At 42.7% G+C, this 23,307-nt stretch overlaps 1 long non-coding RNA gene across 2 annotated transcripts in view; it reads left to right on the top strand.

The window, feature by feature from the left end:
• The first annotated feature begins 4,329 nt into the window (after positions 1-4,329).
• Positions 4,330-23,307, top strand: part of LOC140540677 (uncharacterized) — a 70,584-nt gene continuing 51,606 nt past the window's right edge. For both annotated transcript variants that reach the window (XR_011977888.1, XR_011977889.1), the window contains exons 1-3: positions 4,330-4,582; positions 11,956-12,014; positions 20,859-20,936. This is a non-coding gene — a long non-coding RNA (uncharacterized lncRNA). The remainder of the gene's footprint in view (positions 4,583-11,955; positions 12,015-20,858; positions 20,937-23,307) is intronic.

Below are 23,307 nucleotides of genomic sequence, written 5' to 3' on the forward strand. Positions count from 1 at the left end.
CCCCAAACATCTGGAAGTAGGGGATAATCTGCGGATTGAGAAGGGGGAATGAAGGGAATCTCTGGGGCTCTGGTGCAAAGACCATGGCTTGACCTTTGGGATGCACTCTTAAAATAAGAACCTAAAAGGTTCTTGGCTGGACAGAGAGTTCTAGGAAAAACATTTAAAGGGTGTGTATCGTAGAAACCCCATTGTTTACTGATTTTTATAATAAAAGATGTTGATGTAATATATAAACATTAAAAAATTAAAGCCCATAAAGAGAAGCAAAGGACTTTTGTCTTAACAAAAAATATTGTAAGATGATTTCACAGCATTTCAATTGGTCAGATCATCATGAAATGTTTACATTTAGTGTTTTTATGACATCACAAAACCAACACACTCACCTATAGTGGGTTATTGAGGAACCTTTGAAGGTTCTTTAGTTTGAAACTGTGAAGGTTTAATGAGGTTTGATGTTCCTCAAAACATTTAAACTGAAGAACCCCTAAAAGGTCCTAAAGGATACTTTTAACAGTGTTCAAACTGTTCAATGTTGTGATTTTTATTATGGCGGTAGATGAAGAATGGCAAACAAGATATTCCACAGCATTCAGTGATAAACACCATCACCTCGCACACAACCAGGCACTACTCCAGTAATGCCATATGCATGCCGCCATTGATTGCTTAACATTTTGAGGCACGGAGCAATGTTTCCTGTTTAACAGCAACTTAGAAACACAGCAGAAGGGATTTAGAGAGGTGGGAAAACAGTCAAATGTGAAGCTGACCTTGACCTGTAAACAACCATCCATTCTGTAGAGGACATTATTATTTTGAGGATGCTGTTCACAGCCTTTAGTTCTGGGTTGGACTTTTTTTGTGGACGGGGTTAGAGGGTTCGTGGACCCGTTCCTGATGACGAGAGCACGAAGTCCCCCATAGTGGGAGGGTTCACCGAGAGATATGTGGCTGTGTGCTATTTTTAGAGCCAAGATTACAACACAGCTACATTCTGCATCATGGTATTGTGATGCTGAAATAAGGACAGGGGATGCGCAGTAGCCTGCAGCGCGGCTTCAAACATAAAAGGGCAAGTGCATTGTGCTTTCACCATGCGCTTAATGCTTCAATAGGATTAAGACGTTCTGTCTGGCTCTCCAGAGAAGTGTAGATGCATACATTCATTCTCATGACCAGATACGTGAATGTATGGATGGTCTGCATGGATCACTGTAGAATGCGCTGTCAACGACAACGAGCTTCGGCATTTTCCTTTCAAAAGCAGTCGAACCCTTTGTCAAGGCTTCTGTCTTGCCCTTAAGTGGGCCTTTGACGGTGTTTATTGGTGTGGGTATTTACAGTAAGCATTCAAAGTCAGTGTGCACCATCTGTCTTCCTCTCCTGCCACTAGGGTGCACTGCATGCTACGAGCCCCCCAGATTTGCCCAGTCAATCACAATCACAAGCCCCCAAAAAGGAAAGCTACACTCTTCCCCAGCCCCTCCCCCTCCCCGTTCCCCAATCTACAGTCTGAAGAATAGGATGTGCTCCGCTCCACACATACATGTGTATATGTATGCATGTACACATACACAACCACACTCTATCATCGGGATATCATGCTGATTTTGTCTCATAAAATGAATGGCATAATCGTATTTCTGAGTAACACCATGATACTCATAAATATAACTGACCCAGATAACAATGTCAAAAACATACAAGATATGTAGCGCAGTGTGATCCATGACTTCATTCTTGCATGTATTTTTGTCTGTTTTGTCCCCACCCTCCCTCTCTCTCTCTCTCTTTCTCTCGTTCTCTTGCTCTCTTTATCTGAATGTTTGCCATATGTGCTTTGGGAAAGAAGCACCATACTGGAGAGGCAGACTCCAAAGTAAAGCATGCTTTCTTGAAAAGCCTAGCCGCATATCTTTTGTGCTGGGGATTCTCTTTCAACTGTTATTTTTTTCTTTTTGCCTAATGTGACACTCTCTCGCATGTTCCAGGGCCTTTTGATCTTCTGCTATTTTCTGTGGGTTAGCGTGGCCGTGGCATCACGAGATTGCTCGATGGATTATCACAGTTCATCTCAATGATGAGATAAAATACATTTTGTTATTACAGAGGGGGAAAAAAAAACAGTACTCCCAGCATAAACTGTGACTAAAAAGGTCATAAAAATACAAAAGATAGGCTCCGCTTTTGATAAACCCCTTTTATGTCCAGATGTAATAACCACATTTATATAGCAGTGTGGTATATTTAACATTTGAATGCCATGGCAACATAAAAAATACTCCACGCAAACTGTAATCCCAAAAAATGGGCCTTGTGTGGATCACCGCTGCCATTTTATTGTTCCTTACGAAGAGGAACAAAATCCTCCATATAATACGCTCAGCGTGTGTCGTGTATCTTCCCGAAAGAGTCAGGTTGTTCTGAGCTGTTCTGAGCCAGGCTGTTTTCTTTCGCTGACACAGTGAAGAGCCTGTGGAATGTTCTGGAACCCCATGTTTGGGTCTGGGGGTCTCCACTGCGGGTACTGGGAGGGGCGCAGCTAGCAGGCACCACACTGTGCCGCTGAACTCTGCTCAACCCCTGGAATACCTCGGCCGGGGCAGGAAATTGAAATATTGTGCTGTATTGGCAGGCCGATGGCCATCTATCATGGGCCGGCCGGCGCAGGGGGAGCCACTCGGCAGATCAGAGATGGACCACTGGGGCCACAGGTTCAAAGGTAAAGGAGACAGACGAGAAAGAGACAGGGCTCAGAAAGGGGATACTGTGCCTCGTAGGGGTCCAATCCCTAACCAACTCCTCTAAAGCCCCTCCAACCACTCTGCATCAATAAAAAGACAGAAGCCAGGCAGGGCTGGGGTGAACTGCAGATAACATTCACTTCCTTTAGTCTGGAATCACAGTGAAGGGGAATTTCACCAGTTTTTCCACCAAATTCCATCATTTCAGGATTAAACAGTTAAAGTGTAGAGAGTCATTCAGAGTGGGGATTGGTGGGAAATGCTCTGAGAAACCTACAGAGTCAGATGAGCGTAACGCCTGCATGAGTTACTTCAAACAAAGTTGCTGAAAGTTACATGTTGTTGGAAAATGGTTTAGAGATAATGTTCATAGCGCAATATATATATATATATATATATATATATATATATATATATATATATATATATATATATACACACATACATACATCTTGTCGCTGACATAAAAAAACCCTTGTATCTCTTTACAGAAGAAAAAATGCAATTGAAGTCCATGTAAAAAAAACATTTTGGAGTATTTCTATTGGTCCATTCATCAAAAAAGTTTGACACAATGTACAGAACAACTGCCAGATTCATATTCATATTCATATTATACCAAAAACTGTAAAATGTCAATCGAAAAGGTATATAAATATCTACATATTTATTCCTATGTACTGTTAGTGTAGTAATTTATCTCGGACCTTCATGCACACATTTGCACATATTAGTATTTGTATATTTTTGTATTTATTATCTTTGTACTTATTGTCTATGCACCCGCTCTTGTGTTGTGTCTATTGACCTCTAATGCACTGCATGTCCAACCTATTCTGCACTGGAGACTCAGCCTCTCAGTGCTTGGTTGTTCTGTACAGGCCTGTATCAGTGTAATAACAATAAAGCTAAACTGAACTGACGTTTGATGACGTCATATATTAACTAACAAATATATAGTATAAAACATAAAAAAATAATATCTGGATATTCTTTCACTTTTAGCCAATTCCATGGCAGGTATGAGTGAGAGTGACCGGCACCGTTTCTCCAACAGCTGCAGTGCCATACAGATGTTTTCACGCACGCGACTGAGAAACAGCAGCAGTGCAGTGATCTCATCACTGTATACGCTCAGACAGCGCCGTGTAATTACACTGACTTACACCTGAACGAAACTGCCCTGACTGACTGTCAGACACTTTATATTTAGAGGGATGAACAGACGCGGGAAACAAACAGTGGGCGTAAAAAGACAAGCCAGGCTTTAACTGGATGGAGGTCTCTGAATGAGTGAACCTGGACATGCACTAAACGCCGTCGCTCTACTGTAGGAAAAGTTGCCCTGCTCTTAAGCCCTGAGCGCGGAGACGAACATGTTAACCTAAAGAGCTCCGGCTCGAACCGCTGCTCCAACCTAAACATGCTGAACTCAACTCCGTCAGCGTCACGAAAACGGGAGCGGATCAGATGATGATTATGTAAAAGTGAAAAAGCGCCTGAATGACACCGGATGGACGAAGCAGGATGTTGTATATCACTTTAATTTTCTGTCTCGTATTCCTCCAGGGCACCCAGGACGACACGGACTTCTGCTCGCCTCTGTTGGACACTTCCAAGCTTCGCTTCTGACCTTGTGAACCTCCCTGAGGTAAAAAATAAATAAATAAAATAAATAATAATAATAAGAACGAAGACCGCTTGGACGTCGTTGGTGTGGTACTCTCACAGGAAATGACATCAACGGGTCAAAACTGAAATATGTCGCCGGACGGACCGGGGGGATGAGGCGGCCCTGTCCGTGAGGACGGCGAGGGGATGCTTTACCTCAGGTTAGCCGCTTAGCATTGTTGAATGTTGTGGCGCAGCGGCTGATGAGGGGATGGAGCAGCAGGGGGGGACTCGGTGGGGGGAGTCGCTCGCGCTGACACGGCGCTTTTCCATCCAGCTACACCATAAGTTTCTCTCTCTCTCTCTCTCTCTCTCTCTGTCTCTCTGTCTGTCTCTCTCTCTCTCTCTCTCTCTCACTCGTCCCCTCTCTGACGCCGGTACACGCAGCAATGTCGGCTCGACCAGCAGCGAGCTCGCGCTCTATTTTTTTTTCCACCCGCGGTTGTTTCTGCTGTGGCGGACGACAGAGAGGGGGGCTTGTAGTACAGTAGTGCGAACGCGGTGAGGTCTGGACCTCAGCCGGCTGCCTGGGAACCACATGGGGGGTAAAAAGAGAAACAGGCGTCAGTAAAGACTGAAGCGCTGACGGTGTTTGTTTGTTTGTTTGTTTATTTGTGGCGCTGTCCTGCTTTGTGGGCAGGACTGCGTCGTGGTAACGGTCCTGTTGTTTCGCGTCTCTCTCTCTCTCTCTCTCTCTCTCTCGAGGAAGACCGGCGCCAGACAGACAGCGCGGGAATTCTCCCTGTTTACCTGCAGCGCGGTCGCCGGTGGGCGCGTTCCAATCCGAGCCCAGGCTGCTTGCGCCTGTTCGCCGAGTGTGCGTGTCTTTTTAAAAGCCTGCATGTGCCGGTCACGTGTTGTTTGTTGTTGCTCGTCCAGTAGGATCGCGTGGAGGTTACACAGGGGCGTGTTACACAGATCGCCTGCGAATCTCCTGAATTGTGTGCTGGGGTGCTTAATGGTGGCAGTGTGGCGCGTAGGTTACGAGCACGCACAGGGATTAGTGGAGATATCAGTGTGGGACACATTGCGTGTTTGATAACGCAGCCCTCCCCCCCCACCTCTCTCTTCTTCATTCATAGAGAAAAATGCTTTGATAGTAATCTGACATTAGTAATTGTGTACATATTCTTTTTCATTGCATTATTTTGTGCATTCATTCATTCATTCGTTTTTTTATCTACAGGCCTGTGTATTAACTTTTAAGTTTTTCCAGGCCAGTTCCAGCTTCAGCGGCTGAGAGTTTCTATTTAAAGGCAATGTCCTGCCGGGACTCTGGTGCACGGCTCTGAGCTGCTGGGTAAAATCTCCTGCCTGTGTTGCCTGCCTGTCTGGAGTGATAACTCTATTATTCATGCTTGCGTGTAGACAGCGCCGTTAATCTCTCGCCACACTGTAGTGCTTCCATCAGCTGCTCGTAAGCGGCCCACGTGTGTGTGAGGTATGCATGTGTGTGTGCCTGTGCCTTTGAGTGAGTGTGTGTGTGTGTGTGTGTGTGTGTGTGTGTGTAGAATACCCAGGTCAGAGCAGGCACTCACCAGGAATGGTGGTACTGTCGTGCATGCAGCATACTGCAGCCAGACCCTTTGGGGCCAGCGGTAATTAGCTGGGCGGGGGCATTGAGCATGGCCATATATTCACCATGCTGAAAGGGTAGTGGGCAGGGGGTCTATTGACGGGTGACAGGTGCAGCGGCGGAAGGCGTCCGGGAGCTGAGGCAATCGAAACCAGAGCTGCGGCTCAGTGCCACTGTGTCCGGCCCCTGGGTCACTGCAGGGGCCCCTAACTGGGGGTCAAAGTGGAAAGCAAGTTCAAGACCCGTTTCCCACCCAGCTTCGCTCACAGTCGGCAGTGGTTTGGGGCAAACGGTTGTTGCGGTCTCAATTGTTGTCCTGTTTTTGGAGCTGTCGCTTCGTTTGGAATGGCCCCTTTCTGGAATGCAGTGACAAATCAATAACACAATAGCAACTCCACTGTGGCGAACAGATACACTTATTCTGAAGACTGAGTTAGGGCAGAACTGGAAGGCTGGCGTGGAGCGTGTGTGGTTTGTGATGACCTTTTTTTTCTTTGCCTGTGCTTTTGTGTTTAAACAGGCTAATCCTGGTTCCAGCCATTACAGAACCCGCTGTCTTGTTGAGTAAGAGTCAGACAGGAGGCTTGCTTTTATTTAGCATTCCTCTGAGGTTTATGGCCAGGTGTTTAAAATTAAGAGCAGCATATTTATTGGAAACTTCTGAAGGCTAAAAAAACCTTTTCTTTGGTTACTCTCTCCATTTAATAAACACACAACCCAAGCACACACACATCCCCATACTGTAACGTACAGCTGAACTGTAAGGGACAACTGGACAAGTGCATAAAAAAAAAAATCAACGGCCTCCTTTGCCGCTCCCACACTTTTGCAATTACCTCAGGTCAGTGTGTGCAGTAGGTAAAGGGCAGGAGAGCATTACTGACCTGTAATTATCGGGGCTTAGCTGGGCCAGTAGCGGTTTGTACAAATAAAGGTACACCAGAGCCCCAGTGTACCTTCAGGTTCTGATTGCAGGCCGCTGGGCTGGAGATGTCAAGAGGGAGGGTGATGTGAAATCCCAGCTAAAGCCCAGAGCCCCTAAGAGCCATGAAGCTCCTGTAATGAGCAAAGTGATGGAGTTTGGGTGTGCTGAACACGCAACCTCTGAGTGTGTGTGCGCGTGTGAGCGACAACGCGAGAGCAAGAGCAAGAGAGAGAGCAAGCAGGCGAGTTTGAATGTGATTGAGAGAGCTTCTCCATGACTGTTGTCCTCCCTAATCCTGGATTTAGAGAAGGGGAGGGCTCGCAAAACTTAACAAGGTGAAATCAGTAGTGAAGTTAAGGTACAGAAGCAGGAACGGACGGGCTCAGCAAGAATTAGGCAGCCCGCAAGGCCCAGTAATGCTCTTAACCATCTCCGTTTTTTCTTATATCAGCCTGCATAGATTCACTAACGATCATAGTCAGTGTGGCTAATAAGTCAGCAATGCATCTACCCTGGAAAAGCTGAATAATGCTAGTTATTAATGGAGGCGGTCCCTGAATGATTCCCGGGCCAGCGTGGCTGTTAAACGCATTCCAGGTTTTGTGGAGGCCATTATTCCTGCTTCTTAATCACCACCTTGGCTTTTATAACCCCCGAAGCCTCAGTGTGTGGCTCGCGGAAACCACATGTGGGCATAGGCCGGGAAATGTCGAGCAGACAAGGGGAAGAAAAAAAAAAAGAGCTTTTCGCCTTTAAAAGTAATGGCCTTAACCAAGCGCTTAAGGCAGTCTGCTCCTAACCGAACTTTGCTGTGCTTGTACAGTCGTTTATGAGTTATTAGATATGATGAAGGCACGCTGTGGAAACTGTGGTGAGCTGTTTAAAGAAATATATTTTTTAATGAGTGCTGTTTCCCAGCATGGACTCAGCAAGGCTGGGGCAGGACAATACATTTCAGTGCTATTGTGTGGTCAGATGTTGCTTCTGCCCTTCACTGGCATCTGGATCTTTTCTTTTTTACCTTAAATTCATATTGAAAATGCTCAAATTCACCCCCTCACCATCAATGTAGTCAAACATGTTTGGTGTTTAAAGCTGCTTTCTTTAGTTCTGTGCTGTAGTTAAGGGCCTAAAATAGCCAACAGGCAGTGTTTGCTTATAGCCACTAATAAGCATTGTGCTAATTGTATGCCTAATTTCTGACACACTTGCCTCAACCTGCACTGATTTGGTAAGTAATCTCGGCCTCTGATGGTATGACTAACTGTTATCTGTCAACATGGACAATAAAATAGCATAGCTATTTTCTAGTTAAGTACAGCCTTGAAGCTCCAAAACATTTCTCATCCAGGGTTTTCACAATACCAAAAGTTTGATTTTGGCACAGATATCAGGTGTACACACAATGCATAACAGACTTAAAGACGGTAGGTTATTGTATCCTTATGGCTTATTTTCCAAGAAAAGACCTCATCACCAAAATTCTCCTTTGATCATCACCAGTTTACAGCGACTGCTGTCACCATTGCAACATTTACACAGGCTTCACATGCCCGGGTTGGCGCCATCAGTAGTGTCCTGGTTTTAAACCCACTTTGCAATAAAAAGCACAGAATGGCATTTTTTTTAACATTAACCACAGCATCACTCTTCTGCACTGGTTCTGCAGACTGTGGGCAATGGGCTACTACTTACTTAGCTATAGTGAGCTAGGTAAGCACTAAAGTTGACCGTGGTGAAGAAAATCAAAGTTTAATACTCTGGAAAAAGACACTGAGAAGATCTCAATCTTTAACCATTCACCCAGGACATAAATGCCCAGTGCTGTAATAAACTCTAGTAGGACTCTTGTTAATTAGTCCTTGGCCACTGTGTTGTGCTGTCAACTGTAACTGGGAAGGTAAATGAGGTGGGCTGGTTGGTTTCTTGATGATTTATCTGATACACAGTGCTTCCTGGCTGAGCCCATCAGCCTGTAACCCGGGCCCAGTAAAATCAGATCAAAGGCTTATATATATATATATATATATATATATATATATATATATATATATATAGAGAGAGAGAGAGAGAGAGACTTTGATTTTTTTTCTTAAGGAAAATAAGAAAAATGTACTCAAATCCCATACTAAACAAATGTACTGTTTAGTAGCTTTATTCACAAATTTCTAAATACATAAATACATAAGAATTCTAATTGTGTAATTTGATCAGGGGTGCCCAAACTTTTGCATAAGACTATATGGGGTGTACTATAACCCTTTGTTTTGATTGGCTGCCCTGTAATGGGCCTTTTTTCAGCACTAAACCATTTGCCAATGGGTTGGGTTTTAGTGACCTAATAGTAGCAATTCATTCAAAATGGGCTGTTTTTGTAGCTTGATTTCCATTAATCCTTGCTGTTGTAGGGCTGAGCGATATGGTAAAAATATTATATCACAATATTTAAAGACATTACTATTGAGATACTCTCCTATACTGAGTACAGTGACTTCATCCAGACTAATTACACTGTTTATAATGAAGTGTGCAGTTGAACAGTGTCCTTTAAGCACTGACTATATCCTCAATATGCTTAGAAAAGCATACTATGTATTTTCATATTGCCCACCCCTATGCTGTTGTACAAAAACCTCAGAAGGTATGGTCTTTCAGTTTACAAAGTTCTTTACTATGGTCCAATCAGCGCTCCTTGCAAATGTAAGCTGAACCAAATTGTTGTTGTGCTTGTAGTTTGGCTTTCACACCCCTGATAACGACAGCAGAGCAGTGCACCTCCTGTTAGCTGTGGATGAATGAGAGCAGTCTCATCCCTGGCATGGTTCATCCATCAGCCTACACCGAGGACCGCTAGGAGTTCACTGGGTGGGGGGTACCGATGATGATGGAGAGGAATAATTAAGCTGCCGTGATGTTTTTGTTTTAGAGCGGGCCTCGTTTGAAGTTTTCAATAAATCTTATTAGCATGGAGCATGTTCGGAGGAGGCTGGCCGGAGGTGTGAAGTGGCTGTGCTGTTTACACTGGGCCTAACAGCTGCACACTTGAGAGAGCAAAAACAACCACCCCTATTTCGGTGCGACTGGCGACACGCACTGTCAGTTAATGCCGTAATTCACGTGTGGCAGCCATGCAGTTTGTGAGTGAGTGTGTGAGTGTGGTTGGACGTGAGGGGGGTGGGTATGGGGGGGTCTTTTTCTCCTCCTGTTTACCCACTGGCTGATGGCCCCCTGCAGAGAGCAACAGCAATTATCACCTTGGAGGAATGTGGGACCCTCGTGTTAAATTCCCTTTGACCTCCCTGGAGGAGGAGGTCAGGAGGTGGCGCTCCCCCTGGGGGGCAGCATGCAGTTAGGGGGTTTTGGTTGGGAAGGGAGGGGGGTGCCATGGATGGGTGCTTTTGGGGCTCTCTTCTTGTGTGTATGGAAATCTGCCCCTGGTTTAGATATACAGGGTGGGAAAACTGGACCTCCTGTTCAGATGATGTACAGACTGTAAAGGCAAACGTCACTACTTGGATACAGGCAAGAGAAGTGCCTCTTGTAGGAGAGTGCTGTCCAGTGTCAGGGCACGGGCTCATATAAATGCTTAGTATATATTGGGGTGCGTTCAGGTTTGTTAGGGTGCAGGCCCTGAATGATAAAACCCTTATTTTGCTTACTTAGCAAAACACTTCAAAGCATTAACAATTCATTTTCTTACAGTGTCCCAATAGACCTGAATCAAAGTTACATATACAGTAATGTTCAAAAGGTTTGGTACCCCAATCAAATCACACATCCTTCACTGGGGGGGAGCACACTTTTTGCATTGTAACAAAGTAATGTAACATTGTAGCAAAGCTTGAAATATTGCTAAACATGGTTTGTGTAGCTCAGATTTCAACAGAATAACACACCTTCAAGAACCGACTGGTCACTTGCTGCCTAATATATCCTATCCCTTGACAGATGCCACTGTAGATGAAGGTAGTAAATTCTTTTCACCTGCCAGCAGTGTTAGCCTTTATATGTCAAATAATTTCAAATATTAATATATGTATTGTTTTCTAATTCCCAAGCAGTAACGTATTGGGGAGAATAAATAATAAAACAGATAAAAGGTGTCCTGTACAAAGGTTCTGTTGAGTAAAGTCAGCAAACAAATACTTCTAAAGTTTCACACATGACCACATATAACTGCTAGGAATGTAACAAGAGAATGCATTGTATGTAATCATATTGCAGTAATTATCATCAACGTAACTCAGACTCAATCAGATATTTGTCCTTTAAATGCATGTAAACAAACACACATGCATTTAATGTTGTCAACTTTCTGTAGCAAATTGTTGTTTATAACAGTTTAAGGACTTCAGCACTCTTTTGAAGGCCCTAACCTAGTTTTAATGCTGTTTGTTTGTCTCACGCTGTGTTTAGTGCACATGTGTAAATCAAACTGCACCATAAAGAATGGTTGGCACAGGGGTTGGTTTCTGATTGGCTTATTTCAAAACAGGGCGTGGCCAAATGCTTTATAATTGGGTAATGGAAAGATACATGTTTGAAATATGCCTTTGTTTTAATGGTTTTAAGTTCTAGTGCTTAAATTCACCTTCCTGTGAACATAACCATGGGTTTATCAAGTGTTGTCTTGATATAGGTGATATGGTATGTTTGTTTCAGTCTGACTATTTATTGCTTATTAAAATGTCATCATACGTTCAGTATTTTCTCAGGTGGCATCCATCCAAACATGAAAAAGCTTTAATGTGATGAAAATAATGCTTATTGACCATATTGTGCAAGATCTCACTCAAGTGCTGGAAATGCAACCGTAAATGATGAAAGTGAGGAAAGGATGTTTCAAGTTACTTTTTTTCCCCCTGCAACTGGCGGTGGCATGGGATTTAGCTTTGATAGATTTTACATTCAGAGGTACTCATGAATGATGGTCTGAAGGGAGTAGCTTGCTCATAAGGTTGCAGGAGGCTGATCATATACTATTATTGTCAGATGTTGAAAGCTGATGGTCTTTTATGTTTTTCTCTCGACAGTGCCTCACTGAACTTGCCCACACAAGACACATATCAAGTCTGGTGAAGCTCCAGGAGAGGTAGGAGCCTGTATTGATTCCTGCTATTGATGGAATCTGTACCCTGTTTTTTATGACTCGGAGTCAGTCAACAGTTTCTGTTGTTGTTGTTGTTTTTTCCACAAAGGGAATTCGTAAATCTGCACTGTGATTCAGATTAGTACTGTGCTTTCACTGTTTCACAGTTCTTTGGCTATGAGTCCAGTCCTGTCAGTCATTGCTTTCTGCCAATGCACTCGCAAGCCTTCAAGGGTTAACGTCGGAAACTTGGCCAGACTCCGTGACCCTCCGGTCCAGCAGTTGGGTTCTGTCTTTAGCAGTTTTCGTGAAGTGCATTAATTAGTGCTGCTGTGAGCGCAGCCATCCTTAAAAACGAGGCCCTTACGCATTGTGACAAAGCAGAGTATCCCTACAGTTTCATCAGATCACCTCGCCACTTCCAATTAGTGCCAGTCCAAGGCCACCTTCTTCTGGACATGAGGGCCCCCAGAACGACACGGCCAGTCCCTGACCCCGTCCCGCAGGGACCTTTGCTCCATGATTTATTTAATGACATCAGGCCTACACCCAGCCAGCCATGCCTACTACAGCTCCACACACACACTCACGCATGCCCAAACTGTCCTACTGAAACTGCCCCCCTCCTGCCCAAACAAAGGCCTTAGCAGCCCACTATGGAACCCTCCAGAGTTCTGCTACTCAGCCCCTCTACCCAAAGGGACTGAACTTCTGTGTTGCCATAGAAACCTCCAACCCACCCCCACCCTTCTCCAGAGCTCCCGCCTATTTCCCAGCCTCTCTACTTCCCATCAGACTTTAATGACTTTGGGCAGATAAAGTTTTACTACTTGTATTCATTTTTAGACAAATAGTACCTGAGTGCAGTTGAGCAAAGAGAGAAGAAGGTATGTGATTGGTTGAAGACATGGAAAATGCTCCAATCATAATCTGACATTTATTTCAAAATTTGAATATGCTAAAGCTCGAAAAATCTAGACCATGACCTTAGATGAACTGAGCACGATAGACAAGTAAGCAGTGATGCAAGTGAACATTTTATTTCTGCCACCTCAGTTCTTCTCATTTTCTCTGTGATCTGGCCAGCATGAGACAACAATGTTAGGAGTTTGAAAAGAGCACAAGGCGGTGTTATGAATAACAAGCTTTATTCATGAACATTGACTGCAATGTTTGTTTACAGTCAATTTATAAAGTTAGGTCATTCAGATTTCAGGCATCATTTTAAATAAATAGCAGTTTAGTGGAGAAGCAAATTGATAAAACTTTACAGTTCCTTTAAAAAGCATATATTAGTCTGGATAACAAATGACACTTAAATAGATATTTCCAGCCCAGGCAGTATCTCCTATTTCATATCAGTACTGCTCTTAAAATGAAAATTCTAATATAGGCTTTTTGTTGTGCATCTTGAGCATATCTGCCTTAGAATGCTCTTTGGTCCTGATTTTCTCAGCTCTCCCTCACATTCACAGACTGATCAGTTGTACTTAAATTTTTTTATCCAGAAAAGATTAAACTAAAAGGCGAACCTAAATGTAAGAACCAATTGTAGGCCAAGGTTAAGCCAATCATATCCACATTTTCTTTCCCATTTTTGTCACTGGATATTGTTTATGTAAAACCAATTTCACTTGAAATTATGTCATAAAATATGCCATTTGTGCCATTTACAGATCACTTTTAAACAGTTAAAGACATTTACATATTCCTCTGTATGTAGAATGTGCAAATGATAAAATGTAGGAATATGCAAATGTGCTGAAGGGTATTGAGATGTCCAGAGCAAGTATGCCAGTGTGCCGACAGAAAGCCCACTTTGCAAATATGCAAAACATACAAACAGCAGGACAAGACAGTTAATGAAAATATAACACATTATATAGCAGTGCTGTTGGAATATTCGTAAATGCATGAACAGTGCTGTGCACTGTTTCATAATACTGTACAAATATGCACAAATATGCAACAGTAATAATCCAGTGGCAAAAATAACCAAGTAACCTAATTTATTTTTTCTTTTGGAATAGACAAAATGCACCAGTGGTATCACTTTTAAAAAAATAACATCCAATACAGTGACTAAATGAAACAGGATTTGTATATTTAATAGATACATGACTAATTGCATTAAACATCACTGATTAAGCTGCTTGTAATGAAACATGGTAAGTATTCTTTATGCACTGATGAAATTCACAAAAAACATGTTGTATCAGTTGTCACAGTTACCATGTATGTCATCATATCCCCAGCCCACAGTGTCATTGTACAGCAAAGACAGAATGAAGCACAGCTTGTAGAAAACTTACATGCCCTGTTTTATATGGATGAGGAAAGAACATTTCTTCAGTCAACCAGGCTTTAGGATGGAAGGCACTCATTTTTGCATGCTGTTCAGAATTATTGACAATTACATAATGTTAAAAATACTGAGACATTCTTCACCCCAGATGCAGTCAATCAGTATGCTTCCTTAGTTTAAAACAGGGATGCAAAGCTAACGTTGTTGACAAATATTGGACTTAGACTTTTCTGTAAATACAAATAAAAAGCCCAAAAAGGTGTCTCAGATTTGTTTTGCAAAGACAAATTGATGTGTTTTGGAACATGGTATGACTTACTTTAGTCTATAAAAACATAAATAAAACATTCTGAGTAATTGGATTAACTACTTTTACTTCAGCCCAGTATGTGGCATCGTTTTCAGTCCAGTTTAAAAGTGAAATAGTACTACAGCATTTAGTTAAGAGGTTCTGTATGCGATTCCGGAGAACGAGATTCTAGTGATATTTGAATTAAACAGCAAAACAAACACACTTCTCCTGTTAGTGCTCCTTATGAAGCACCACCCCCCAAATTCAAGGTAACTCAAACTAAAAGACTCAACACAGCATTCAAAACGCAACAGAGTGAAAACTAGCAAGAGATATTTCCAGCCAGTCAGTGTTCCAGATCTATCCAGCAGAAGTAGCGCAACTTCTTTGTCCCTTTTCATGCCTTTCAACGCTCTGAGGTCTCTCCAGCATCCAAACGTCTCACGTGTCCTCGCCCTCACCTGATCTATGAACTGTTTGTTCAGCTTTCGTTCATCAGATCGTTTTCTTTCTTGGCTGTTTCTCAGCCATCTCTTTTTCACAAAGCGTGTAAATCAACACATAGCAAGTGCCAGATACGCAGTCTCCCTTGCCCCTCCTCTTCCCACGTCCTGCACACAAGCATGCACGTCCCCTGTTGCCAGTTGGCTGGAATTGTGTTGCATGGCTCGACCTGTGTTTTTTTCCCCATGTACAGAGCCAGTGTATGAACACCAGACTTCTTACCAGCGTACATATAGACTGGAGAGCTAGCAAACCGTGAGGAAACATTCGCAAAGTTTATAAAAATTGGATTGAACTCTTATACAGAACCTTTAAATGATGCTTTACTAAATCATTTTGCTGTTTATGTAGGTTTTGGTAGACAGAAAGCATCAAGAAACCATTTCTTTATGTAAAAAAAAAAAGATTTGGTGTCAGATTCGATGATGACTAAAGGTTAAGTTTGGTTTACCAACCTACTGTAACAGTCTGTGAATTGTTAAACGACACACACTACACCAGAAATCTATAGCTGCGTTGGGGAGTGATCACAGGAGCATCTCTATAAGTGTATGATGAGTCCATTTACACTTCTGAAGTGTCTTACTGCGGTTTTCTTTTATACAGAAGCGTTGCAAAATGTCCTCGGCTCAGTCTTGATGATGGATGCTTTTCAATCTTAAACGTTTGAACTCTAAAATATATGATTTGTGAAATTGCACATTTCTGACGGCGGAGTGATGGAAATGAAAAGGAATGGGATAGTGCAGTGGCTAGACATCAAACCGATATGAAAGATTCAAACCTCTTTCCTACTGACTGGATTTTCATTATTGATGTCCGTTTCACTTATATCACACACTCCTCATCTGCGGCCACTTTTACAAGTGTTCATGTGGAAAATAATACGCGGGGAAAATTCAAACAGAGCTGGATCCAGTGGCATACTTCTCCATGCAATCACTAGCTCAGGAGTATCTGTGTGTCTGTGTGTCTGTGTGTCTGTGTGTGTGTGTGTGTGTGTGTGTGTGTGTGTGTTTGTGTGTATGTGTGCATGTCTGCTGCAACCAAGACTCATCCACACACACACACACACACACACACACACATTTACGCATGACCTCACATACTCCTGGCACACTGTGGTGCCCGAGCCCTACATGCACAGGCACAAGCTCACGCACACTCTTACACACTTAGGCTGCAGGGAAAATACACATAGAGAGAGAGAGAGAGTAAGTGAGTGGGTGAGTGAGTGAGAGAGACAGAGAGTGGACATTTCTGAATGAACTGTAGTAGGTGGATGTGTAGTATTTCTGCAGACAGTGAAACAGGCTGGCTAATGGAGCAAACCAACCCTTCCATTTCCTTTCCTTTTGCTTTCAGCACTCTGTGGCCTGTCTACCACGCCTCTGCTCTAGCGCCCCAGCACAAAAGGAACACTGCACACTCTCAGTCTTTGTTTTTTTTTTTACTTAAAGGAATCTTCCAGCAAATTTAGACACATTGAGGCACTCCCCAAATTCTGGAGAAACCTAACCAAAGGCCTGGGTCGTCTTTGTCCACAGCCATCCCAAACTCGCACTATTCAGACTACTGTGAGGCGTATGGAGGGATGAAGCATGGATACAATGGTGAGATGTGGGCTAGGGATTGTTTTGAGATGTGCAATGAAATTCCACATGGTTGCTCTAAGTTAACCCCTTAACACCCCAAGCTTATTACACACTAAGACGTATTACTCAGTAACTACAGGGACTAGGTGGGGCTATTCTTTGGTAATAGAAGTTTGTAATGCTAGACAGGTTAAAATGTATTCACAATGTAGGCCTAAAGTAAATTTGGAGATTAATTTATTGATGATCATTGACTTCATTGATAATTGATTTGTCCTTTAGATCCATATATGCTGCTTCTGCAAAACTAGGGTTCAGACTAGGGTCCTAGACTAGGAACTGAACCCAAATCTGGCAGTGAGTTACCAGATTTGGGTTCAGTTCCTAGTCTAGGACCCTAGTCTGAACCCTAGTCTAATTGGGTAACTATTCTATACACCAATAAGTGTCTTTGGGTCAAACTCCAAAAGTTACATTGGTCCATATATGACTAACCTTGTAAATCACTCATAAGAATCAGATAAATGCCCTAAATGTCAGTGTAATGTATTTTCAATGTATTTATTTTTGTCCGTTTTTCTCAAAACAGATAGGGCTGCCAAGGTAAATGTATCAATCTTGTAACTTCAACTTGGATCTTATATGGACGAATGAATTCAGTTTCTGCACAGGAACAGAAAATATACATAGTTTATGATGCATGGGCACTATGTTATCTAAAGGCTTTCAACACAAGTGGAGTATAGAGGCGGACTTAATTGTGTTTCTATCATTTCTCTTTTCAACCTATAGGTAGCAGGGCTGATGATCCCAAAAAATTCTGGACAGGGTTGGGAAGGCAAACTGTTTGCTTTTTGTAGAAACCCGTTTTGCTTGGGCATTACATGGTTTTAATTCTCCAGAAATAAAGTGAAACAAAACCCATGTTCATACTGACTGCTCACGTTGATCACTTTAGCCTATTTCACACTCAGAACTCAAGACATTACCGTGTTACTGTCACCGGAAATGTGCAGTCACTCAATTACGCAGTTCTTAAGCGGTGTTCTACTGAACATGTTCAGAGCTTTCATGTAAGTCCTGGAATCAGTATTATAATACTGTATGGACCCGGTATTGTGTTGACTTTTGTTCACGCATGAGCTGTCTCAGTAATTTCCCAAGTTTTGTACTAAAGCTTGTGCAGTGAACTGTTTAATCAAATTTACTATAATTTCAACTCTGGCTTATATACATACTCAAGTTCTAAAAAAGGTGAAGTGAAGTAAAAATGCATGAGTGATCTGAGAGGCCTTCACTCAGATGTTTTAGTACTTTTAGTACTTTGACTTTATTCTACCTTTTACCTTGACCATAGCCACAAATCCCTGTATATAGTACATGATCATGCTTCCTCCCATGCAACTTAAAGCGCAGCTATCAGCTAACCATTACCTTTTCCCTTCTTACCCTGATTGTACTGTAGATATGATGATTAGCCAAGACATGTTTAGTCTCTAAAGTTTAGTTTTAGTTTTGGAGCACTGGAGCTATGTATGGGCTAATGTACATATGGGCTAATGTAGCTAAGGATTCATGAAAGCTTATAGCAATTCAGAACTATACACTATCATCACACGTCTCAAAATTAACTAATTGCAGATAGTCTGCTGTTTATTTTTTTTTCGTTTCTGACTCTGAATTAAATATTACTATAATAAAAACGTGGCCTTCAGGCTAAAAGACCAGCATGACCAGCAATCTCAAAGCCTGTTATCCATACGTTCATTTTTATAGTTGTATGTAGCAGTCATACATTCTCAATGCACATTTAATCTTTGTCTATTAAAAAAATATAAAGAGATTGAATTAAAGCTTCCATTGCTTGGTAGCTACATTAGCTGATTCCCAATTTTATTGTGAGATCTGATGAGTTGTCCTCACTTTCCAGCGTTAACTCCGATGCACCCAAACCTGCCAGATGGTGGAACATCACCCCTAGAGATGTGAAAGGAATCCCAGCATCAGCTCTATTAAGAAAAAGCAAAACAAACACATGCAGAGGAAGAGAAAGACAAAGACTATGGGGAGGAGGAGGTTCTTAGGGGTACTCCAGCCTCTTTTCCTACAACAGTTAGGGGCTTGGCTTTGTGGGTGCTTTGGGTGGGCCGGTTGAGTAATTATTAAGGGTGCACGTGTAGGAGTGGGTGCACACTACAGACCAAATGATTAAAGCAACTAATAAGAGCACTGTATAACTAAGTGTTTTTAATTTGCTTTGCTCCCGATGTTTTATGACAGACCTAATCAGATCTTCCTGATTTTCAAGTCCCGAAACCTTGATTAGATGAAAGCAAGAAGCAACTGAATGCTGTTTGATTGCAGGTATTTGGCAACTTGTGGTTGTAATCGTGTTACAGAGGTTGGTAAATATATTCCTTCCTTTTTTCTGATCCATCAGGAATACCAATGCCGATTGAGTCCTAGCTCTACGGTTTTATAAATAATACAGGCACATAATTGAAGTAAGACTTGCTGCCAGTTAGTAAAAAATAGAACCTAAAATAGAGCCCTGTGGGACGCCACAAAATATGCTAAACTGTTACCACAGAATTCTTGTAGTTTCTGTGTTAGTAGCAGAATTTACAACAGAATACTAAACCTATGGTTCAACAGGCGCATAGTAAAGTTAGTGACTACTCAAAACCGGGTCAGTGTGAGAAACAGAGACATTGACAGCTTTTCCAACTCTACGAGCGGATCACTGCAAATCCACAGAGTATTTGTTGTGTTGGGTTATGACAGATAACCCTACCTAATTTTTTTTCTTCAAACACTGCTTGCTTCCGTACTTTTCTCCTGTAATGTATGTTGGTCTAGCACTCACTTCCTGCAATCCAACTGTGCTCCGTCAGCAAGCAGCCTCTGTGCAAGCAGGAACCCACTGCAAACCAAATCCAAAAACCCCTCCCAATCCAAGCTCTTCCTCTCCTCAGTCCTCCCCTCACCCTTCCCTCAAATCCGTTTCTTCCTCAGCATCTTCCCCCAGGAGAATGGGAGCGGGCCGAGGAGGCGGTGAAGCCCCAGCTTTGGCGCGTTTGATGGGGCCCTGCCGGACAAAGCCCTCTTTGCTGCTCGTCCATGTGGAAAATGGTGGCGATAGAGGAGGGAGGACAATTAGTGGGATCTGCTAATCACGCGGGCAACACTCATTTAATTGACATGTGAAATTTTGTTTAATCTAACATGTCGATAGGCAATATGACAATGGGCCGGCAATCAGAAAAGCACTGGCCTTGAAGCCAAGGACTTGACAGCTGATTATTGAAGGACAGCCATTGTGAGCTTGTGCATGTGTGTGTGTGTGTTTTTGTGGCGCTAGAAAGAGCGGGGGCAGACGTGGAAGGATTAAATGCCATTATGCCCACGATGCTTTCGGACAAATAGCTATGCACGCTCTGTCCTGGCTGTTTTGACGTTTGTTGTTTGTCTTTTTTGGTGGCAGAAAGTATTTATTATTTCATTAGCATGACGCTGATGACATAGAAGGCTTAATGGGGTGTTTGCTGTGGTGGTGGGGGGATGCGCTGTGCTCTGGATAATAAACACTAAATATATAAGAGCTGAGGCAAAATGAGTTATCTCTTTGACATTCGCGGGAATCAATATGCCATTTAAGGTCACTGAAAAGGCTGTGACACCCCTCATTGTTGAGGTTGGCTTGTGTGCTGAAGTGCAGCCAATTTTTACGTACAGTTTGTTCCCATCACAGATGTCGTTCAGAAGTATGAAAAGCCCTAACAAAAGAGATGCCACCGAAGATTTGTACACATCAAATCTCTTCTCAGGGTTAAGCAACAGGGTTTTGCAGAAGTAAAAAAAAAAAAAAAAAGCACCCCATTGTACACAATCGTTTATTTTCCCTCTCGTACAGCTTCTCCGTAAAGCTCCCTGGGAAAGTTTGCTCCACCTTTACTTTTAATTAGAAATATGTCTTGCTCACATGTCAGAATACACAGCCTGCTTCTCAAGTGTTATGTAATCGTCATCATCATCATCATCACTGTAAAATAAATAAATAAAGATCTACCTGCTGGATGTGTGAATGTGATGTAGGCAGTCAGGCATGGATGTTCAGGGCTAAAGGGTTTTTACACCTCTGTTTCCTGCAGCGGGCACCTGCTGTCTGTGGAAGAGTTGGACGCTCAGCCGGAGCTGCCAATGCAGTCAGGATTATGACTGGACAGAAGGTAGGCCCAATCACTCAATTTGCTCGCTCCTCAGTGAATACAAAGGGCTTGACCGATATATCGGTTAGATGATAATATTGACTGATACCGAGTGTTGCCAGTAATGCACCAATATTTTGTGGCGAGTTTTATATCGCAAGAAACTGATGCCTCTGACTTGAGGAAGGCACCTGATTGCTTGCTGTCACATGAAAACCTTGTATCTCCGTTTTTGGTGAGTTTTTTTTTTATATATCTGGCATATTATGTCAGATTTCGTGATGGACAAATGACTTCCTTTTTACACTGACTTCTGACTTAAAAACAAAGATGCCTTTTTCCTTCTCCTGTGAAGTTGACATTTTGAAGATACAAGGTTTTTGTATGATGTTATAGACAGAGTATTTAGGATAAGAAGTCTCTGCTGTTTATTTTACTTTCAACAAGAAAAGTCACTGTTGAGAACAGACAGTCATCAGTGCACAGGCGGAGGCTGAGAATCGTAGCAGTCGCAGGCGGTTTTTGATGTTTAATTGTTGATCTTGCTCAACAGAATTTTTCATGCTTTTTAAAATGTATCACAAATCTCTTGATGATTTGGCCCTAGACTATGTAGGACAAAATCAGCTCAGCTCGGAGTTCAATTTAATTTGTGACTGTTGAATTACATCAGCTTGTACTATTTTTGCTTTTTAAAATGAATAATTGGTAATAATCAGTTGGTAATAATCATGACTTTTCATTTTGACCAATCCCTAAACTCTAAGCAAAGAGCTGTATATATAACTAAAATGGTTCTGGTCAGTAACATTATACAAGCTTTACTGAGGAACCCTTAGTAATCTTTTTTTTTTTTACAAAGGCATAAACTAGATAGAGTCCATTTACACCGGATTTGCATGGGGTCTTTGGGTAATCTAACATTTCACAGGATTTTATTTTTGAATCTGCCATATCTGTGTTTTCAGCCTGCTCCCCTCCTCTGAGAAAACTACAGACAAAACTACCCACTGTTTTTCACTGAACTCAGCAGTGCTCTAAACATTTCAGTCCCATCCAGCAGCCAAATGTTTTTAGTTTTTAGCTGCTATTGCACCATGTTTTAGCATAAGCGCTTTTTACCGCTATTGCACATCAGCACAGTGTAATTCATCCACTGCATTTATACACACGCTCACGCTAGTGATTAGGTGACAGCTGGCAGCCACCTTAGCACCCAGGAAGCAATTAAGAGTAAGGTGCCTCGCGCAATGGCACCTCAGCTGTGGATGACGGTTCTGGAGATCAAACCCGTGACCTTTAGGTCAAAAACCTACTTCCCTAATCTTAAGGCTGTGACTGCCACCTCTAGCCACTAGACAGTGAACACTTTCGGAATTTTTCCGTAAAAGAAAAGTTACATCTTATTGTTGTTGAAATAAGAGCCGAGAAGTTAATGATGCAAACGTTAAGGTAGTAGTGCTACGATCATTTTTTTGCCCTCTGTTTTAGCTGTTTTAGCACTTAGGGTCTTGGGGACCTGCCGATCACTGCTGTTCTTAGTCGAATCTTAGCACTGAAGGTTTACAGACACCCCAGGATGAACGAACTCAATCCGAACAGGGCTACAGATGAACTTACTGCAGTTGGGGCCACTGTATGTGTTTGTGTTCTTGTTTCAGATAGGAGTAACACACACACAATCAAACCTTCACCCTCCTACAATTGCATTCTTTTATTGCCACTGACCTTTGTGTTGTGATGTAGCATTACGAGGGATTGCAGTGAATCCCCCCCCCCCCTTCCTTTTTAAGCAAACGTTCTGCTTCAGTGGGTCAGTTTTGTGGCTATGGAGAATGGTGGGGTGGAGGGGGTTACAGACGTTGCCTTCCTTTTATACGCATGAATGGAATACCCACACAGTTTTCACATCATAATCACCATATTGTGGAATTGCTCTCTGAATGAACCTTACTCTGCTCCTCTGAATACTGGAGTTTATTCGGAAGTGGGAGCCAAGCGTTGCTGCTGCTGTAGATGGAGCTCGAATGCTCTGTGCTGTAGATGCCTGGTGCAATCTGTGCTATTGTATTTGTTTCCGAGATTTCCGCTCTACTGTGCCAGACAGTTTGGCCCCTTGCCAAAACTCACAGCTGGATTGGCCCATGCTTTTAATGTGTGAGCTGGGGGGTGGGGTGGGGGTTGTCTGGGATTTGAGATTGGGATGCACTGGTGAGGCCGATGGTGCCATGGGTAGGACATGGCGAGATATTTTGGTGGGGGCAGGGGGTCAGCAGTAGATAAGTCTGACAGGTTTTTGGGTTTAAGTGTGTGCGTGTGTGTGCGTTTTGAGCCTTGCGCATGTGTGTCTGTATGTGTGTCTGTGAAGCTCAGCTGTGTGAGACATCTTAAT

This window comes from Salminus brasiliensis, chromosome 19, assembly GCF_030463535.1.
Source record: "Salminus brasiliensis chromosome 19, fSalBra1.hap2, whole genome shotgun sequence".
NCBI lineage: Eukaryota > Metazoa > Chordata > Actinopteri > Characiformes > Bryconidae > Salminus > Salminus brasiliensis.